Here is a 6000-nt window from a genome sequence, read left to right on the forward strand (position 1 = left end):
AATAGTGGTCAGGTATAGTGCCTGAGAAGTGTGAGCAAAGACCATAGAAAATGCAAGGAACAAATCACAGGCATCTGCAGAACATTCCAGATAGAAGTGAACCAGAAATAGAGCAGGACTGGGGCTATGGGGTATGTGTATAAAAGGTAAAAATGGAGACTAGGCAAGGATGGAAGAAAACCCAATTGATATAAACAGGTATCTATGGACTGGGATGCGGCTTAGTGGTAGAGTGCTTGCTTAGCATGCATGAAGCCCTGGGTTCAATTCCTCAGTACCACATAAACAGAAAAGGCCAGAGGTGGTGCTGTGGCTCAAGTGGTAAGAGTGCTAGCCTTGAGCAAAAGAAGTTCAGGGACAATGCCCAGGTACTGAGTTCAAGCCCCAGGACTGGCACAAAAAAAAAAAAAGACATCAACAAAGGTTTCCCAAAATACACAGGAACCATGGACCTAGCTTGAGGCCCAAGCTAAAGCAATGACTAGAAAAAGTAAACCCAGGCTGGGAATATGGCCTAGTGGCAAGAGTGCTTGCCTCGTATACATGAAGTCCTGGGTTCGATTCCCCAGCACCACATATACAGAAGTGGCGCTGTGGCTCAAGTGGTAGAGTGATAGCCTTGAGCAAAAAAGCTCAGGGACAGTGCCCAGACCTTGAATTCAAGCCCAAGACTGCCCCCTCCAATCAATATTTAATATCTTTCTCTCCATAATGTTCACCGTAAATAACCATTCCCCAAAAGAGAAATAAAGCCATATCAAGAGGCTTGGGCCTGGTACCAGTGCCTCTTGATAGCAATCCTAGGTACTCATGAGGCTGAGATGTAAGGATCAAGGTTCAAAGCCAGCCTGGGCAAGAAACTCCCATGAGACAAATCTTCAATTGACCACAAAAAAGCCTTGGGAAAAGAACTGTGGCTCAAAGTGGTAGATGGCTAGCCATAAGTATAAAAGATCAAGGATGGGGCTGGAAATGTAGCCTAGTGGTAGAGTGTTTGCCTCACATATGAAGCCCTGGATTCAATTTCTCAGTACCACATATATAGGAAAAGCCAAAAGTGGTGCTGCGGCTCAAGGAGTAGAGCAAAAAGAAGCCAGGGACAGTGCCCAGGTCCTGAATTCAAGCCCCATGATGGACACCAAAAAATAATAAAATAAAAAAAAGACAGTGTATAAATTTAAACCTAATCCTCCAGGGCTTTGGTTTCATCTCTTGCTTTGTGTACTTTTTGTCTTTTAGCTTGTCCAGTGAAACAACAACAAAAAAATCAACAATGTAGTACACAGAAACTCTTGTTCCACATTGTCTATTATGTGTTGCACTTACATAGTTGAAGAAATGTCTTCTGGCTAGTTTCCATTTAACATTTCAATAAGGCATCATCATGAGCAAAAGAAGCTATCCTGCCAGGGAAACCTAGGTTGCCTCTCCAGTTAAAGCGAAGTGGTCTTAGCTGGACTCCTTCCATTTCATACTCAGTTCTTAGAACTCTTTGTGCTCCAACATGACAGACAGACATAAAAGGCAAATAGGTCAGGGACTAGCATTCAGATGGATTATTTCAATTGGGACCAGTGGCTCATACTTGTAATCCTAGCTCCTTGGAAGATGAGAATGGGAAGATCAAGTTTGAAGCAGACCCAGCAGAAAAGCTCCCAAGACTTCTCAACCAAGAGCTGAGTGCAGTGGCCTGGGCCAATCACTCCAAGCTTCACAGAAAAGGCCAGCCAGGGCAGAAACCTCTTAGAGACTCCATATCCCCATGGAGGGAAGAGGGACCTGGTACCACAAACCTGTGATTCCAGCAAACATGAGAAGCCTAAAAATAGGCTGATCCTGACTCAGGTGGGAATCAAGAACCTATTCTAAAAATAATCAGCATCATTTTAAAAGCATATCCACTCACTTTTTTTTTTTTTTAGCTGGTACTGGGACTTGAACTCAGGTCCTAAGAACTGTTCCTTATGGTTTTTTGCTCATGGGTAGCATTTTACCACTTGAGCCAGTTCCAGTTCGGTGTTTTTTGTTGTTATTTTGTTTTTTGTCAGGTATGGGGCTTGAATTCAGGGCCTGGGCACTGTCCCTGAGGCTCTGTGCTCAAGATTAGCACTCTACCACTTGAGTCACAGCGCCACTTCCAGTTTTTTTTGTTTTTTTTTTTGGCCAGTCCTGGGCCTTGGACTCAGGGCCTGAGCACTGTCCCTGGCTTCTTCCCGCTCAAGGCTAGCACTCTGCCACGTGAGCCACAGCGCCGCTTCTGGCCGTTTTTTCTGTATATGTGGTGCTGGGGAATTGAACATAGGGCCTCGTATATCCGAGGCAGGCACTCTTGCCACTAGGCTATATCCCCAGCCCCCCCACTTCCAGTTTTTGAGTGGTTAATTGGAGATGAGTTTCCTGGGGACTCTCCTGTCCCAATAAGCTTTGAGTTTCAATCTTCAGATCTCAGCCTCCAGTAACTAGGATTATAGGTCTGAGCCACTGGTGTCCAGCTTCATTTACATATGTCCTTAACTTGGTGAAGGAAACTGTAGTAGTTCACACAGTATGCCTCCTATGAGTGTTTGCTAGCTTCTCACAAGCACTTACTTTCTGGTATGCCTAGTTCTTCCTACTTCCACATGTTACATTTTATTATAAATAAGGAAGTAACTAATTAGTTCACATTCTGCCATGTGAGTAAACCCTGTAAAACCTTACTACTACTTCTAGGAGAGAACATCTGAACCTCCTTTAATAAGCCCACAGGGTCTCTAATTCTTTTTTTTTTTTTGGCCAGTCCTGGCCCTTGGACTCAGGGCCTGAGCACCGTCCCTGGCTTCTTTTTTTTTTTTTTTTATTAATTGGACATAAATTTTTTTACAAGGTGTTGTGCAAAGAGGGTGTATTTTCTTTTTTTCTTTTTTTTGGCCAGTCCTGGGGCTTGGACTCAGGGCCTGAGCACTGTCCCTGGCTTCCTTTTGCTCAAGGCTAGCACTCTGCCACATGAGCCACAGCGCCACTTCTGGCCATTTTCTGTATATGTGGTGCTGGGGAATCGAACCCAGGGCCTCATGTATATGAGGCAGGCACTCTTGCCACTAGGCCATATCCCCAGCCCCCCTGGCTTCTTTTTGCTCAAGGCTAGCACTCTGTCACTTGAGCCACAGCGCCACTTCTGGCCATTTTCTGTATATGTGGTGCTGGGGAATTGAACCCAGGGCTTCATGTATACAAGACAAGCACTCTTGCCACTAGGCCATATCCCCAGCCAGGGTCTCTAATTCTTGACTCCTGCAGCTCAGGACTTTATTTCTATTTGGTTCCTCACATTCAGCACGTTGGGATAGCCTTGCATAACTTGGCTGCATAAAAACAAACCTAGGAAGTCCCTGTGCTGGTGGCTACGGTCTGTAACCCAGCTATTCAGGAGGCTGAGATCTAAGGATCTCCATTCAAAGCCAGTCTGCGTAGGAAAGTCCATGATATTCTTAGGTCCAATTAACCACCAGAAAACCAGAAGGGGAGCAATGGCTCAAAGTGAAAGAGTACTAGCCTTGAGTGAAAAAAAGCTCAGGGACCAGTACCCAGGCCCTGAGTTCAAGCCCCACGACCAATAAAACAGAATAAAATTAAAAAACAAACAAACAAAAAATAAACACCTAGGGCCTGGGAATACGGCCTAGTGGTAAAGTGCTCACCTCATATACATGAAGCCCCAGGTTTGATTCCTTAGCATCACATATATAGAAAACAGAAGTGGCGCTGTGGCTCAAGTGGTAGAGGGCTATAGCCTTGAACAAAAAGAAGCCAGGGACAGTGCTCAGACCCTGAGTCCAAGCCCCAGGACTGGCAAAAAAAAAAGAAAGAAAGAAAAGAAAAGAAAAGAAAAGAAAAAAGCCAGAAGTGGCGCTGTGGCTCAAGTGGAAGAGAAGTAGCCTTGAGCAAAAAGAAGTCAAGGACAGTGCTCAGACCCTGAGTTCAAGCCCCAGGACTGGCAAAAACAAAACAAAAAAATAAATAAACCTAGGAGTCAACACTTGTAGTCTGTTTACCTTATTTTCTCTCTGTATCTTCACAATCCCCACGTTAGTTTATAAGTTACAGAAAAATATATCACATCTGTGCATAAGAATTGTCCATTCTCCTTTGAAAGTCACAAAGTTAATTATCTGATGTTCTTAAAATGTAATGCTGACCCCGAGAATCAGAGACCAGAAAGCGAGGGGTCTTGTTCTGAACTGACGACAGTTCACAAAAGCTTACACAAACTGACCAGCAAGCAGTTAAGTCCTCTCACTACTAACCATCAACCCCAAACTGAAGGCTGCTGGCAGCTGAGAAAATGGAAGGAAAGAAAAGGAAATGACTCAAAGTAATCGTGTCTAAGGCATGAGTCCTCTTCATCGCTAGTCGGCAGTTAAGATTTGAACTCTCCCGATTACACTCACCCAGCACACACCGAACCAACTGTGCTCCCGGGACTTGTTTCCATCATGTTACTGCTTAGGGTTTGTGCTTAATATATTGTAGCTCTGGTCACATTTAAATAGGTAACCAGAACGTTTTGGCTACTTCGGGAAATCTAAAAGTTACAGTCTCAGCTTCGTAAGTGGGGTGGCTCCTAACTTAGTTTCCATGTTGCTTACCTTATTTAAAATGCCTAAGACAGAGTTAATGTAATCCGCGACCTAGCTTGTGGTTTAACTCGTTTAAAACGCCAAAGGTCTTCGAAGTTTGGGAGAAGGTTGGCAGTACCGAGCCGTCGGTCCCATCTGACACTACCCACCGCCCCACGAGCTACCTGAAAACGATTCTCGCCCGATTATCAGCTTGGATACTGTTCCATCTTGAATGTCAACCCTGGTTCCCAGCCGGGGAGGGAGGAAAGCTCGGGGCCGCCACCGGCCCTAGGCGATGTCCCCATCCATTTTCTCTCTACCGAAACTCAAGCCCAGCGTTTCTCAGCGCCGAGATGGTAAGCCGCGTTCCGGCGGGGAGGGCGGCCGCTCGGGGGCCGGGGCCCGATCTCGGCGTCGCGGCCCGCGTGCCCCGCCGAGACCCGGGGCGCGGCGGCGCCACGACCCCGGGCGGACCGCGGGCCTGGCCCGCCGCGCCTCCACCTGCCCGGCCGGATCCGCGCGGCCGGCGGGGGCGCGCCGCGCTGACCAACGGCCGCGCCGCGAGGGGCCGCGCCGGGCGCCTCGCCACACAAAAAGCGCCGCTCGGCGGGCGGACGCCGGCCCGGCCCGGCCCGGCCGCCCCTCCCACCGAGCCGCCGCGGCCCGGCGCCCCGCGCCGCACAAAGGCCCGCCCGGCCGGCCCGGCGCCGCGGGAACAAAGGCGGCCGCTCGCCGGCCCCGCACAGGTGCAGCCCCGGCCCGCGGGCCCAACATGGCCGCGCGCCCGCCGCCCCGTTAGCCGCCGCCGGCCCGCCGCGTCCGCCCGGCGCCGCGGGCCGCGTCCGCCCGGCCCCCGGCCCTCCGCGGGCGCCGCGGACCGCGCGTCCCGCCCCGGCCGCCCCGCTCCGCGACCCTCGCCGCCCCTCCCCCCGGGCGAGCGCCCCGCTCCTCCTCCCCCCCCCCGCCGCCCCCTCGGGCCCGCAGGCCCCGCGTCCCCGGCCTCCCGGCCTCCCGTCCCCCGCCCGGCGGCGGGCACCCGCGGCGGCTGGCCGGCGGCCCCAGTGACCTGCGCTGCGTCGCATCCTCGGCCGGCGGTCCGGCGGCGGCTGTCCGGCGGCGGCGGGCGCGAGGCCGCGGAGGGCAGGGCCGCGGGAGGGGGCGGCGGCGGCGGCGGCGGCGGCGGGCGCTGCGCGGCCAGGCCGAGGCTCTCCGCGCGCGGCGCCGACCCCGCCCCCGCGCCTCCCGCCCGCCGCCGCCGCCGCCGCCGGGGCCGCCGCCGCCCCCAGAAGCCGCGGGAAAAGTGCGCGCCGCTGATTGGCTGCCGCCTCACGGCGCCCGCGGACCGGGCTTTTCAAATCCGCGCCGAGGCCGCGCGCGGCGGGCGGCGGGCGGCGGGGCG

At 52.4% G+C, this 6000-nt stretch overlaps 1 protein-coding gene across 5 annotated transcripts in view; it reads right to left on the minus strand.

Annotated features, from left to right (window-relative positions):
• Nsd2 (nuclear receptor binding SET domain protein 2) overlaps positions 1-5797 on the minus strand; it is a 69012-nt gene extending 63215 nt beyond the window's left edge. For 3 of the 5 annotated variants that reach the window (XM_048364894.1, XM_048364891.1, XM_048364895.1), the window contains exon 1: positions 5668-5797. The gene's annotated coding sequence lies outside the window, so the exon portion shown is untranslated. Of the gene's footprint in view, positions 1-1326; positions 1717-4783; positions 4994-5667 lie in introns of those variants that run through there. The other 2 variants (XM_048364893.1, XM_048364892.1) reach the window with 2 other exon arrangements.
• Positions 5798-6000: the final 203 nt, after the last annotated feature.

Source organism: Perognathus longimembris, chromosome 16 (assembly GCF_023159225.1).
Source record: "Perognathus longimembris pacificus isolate PPM17 chromosome 16, ASM2315922v1, whole genome shotgun sequence".
Lineage (NCBI taxonomy): Eukaryota > Metazoa > Chordata > Mammalia > Rodentia > Heteromyidae > Perognathus > Perognathus longimembris.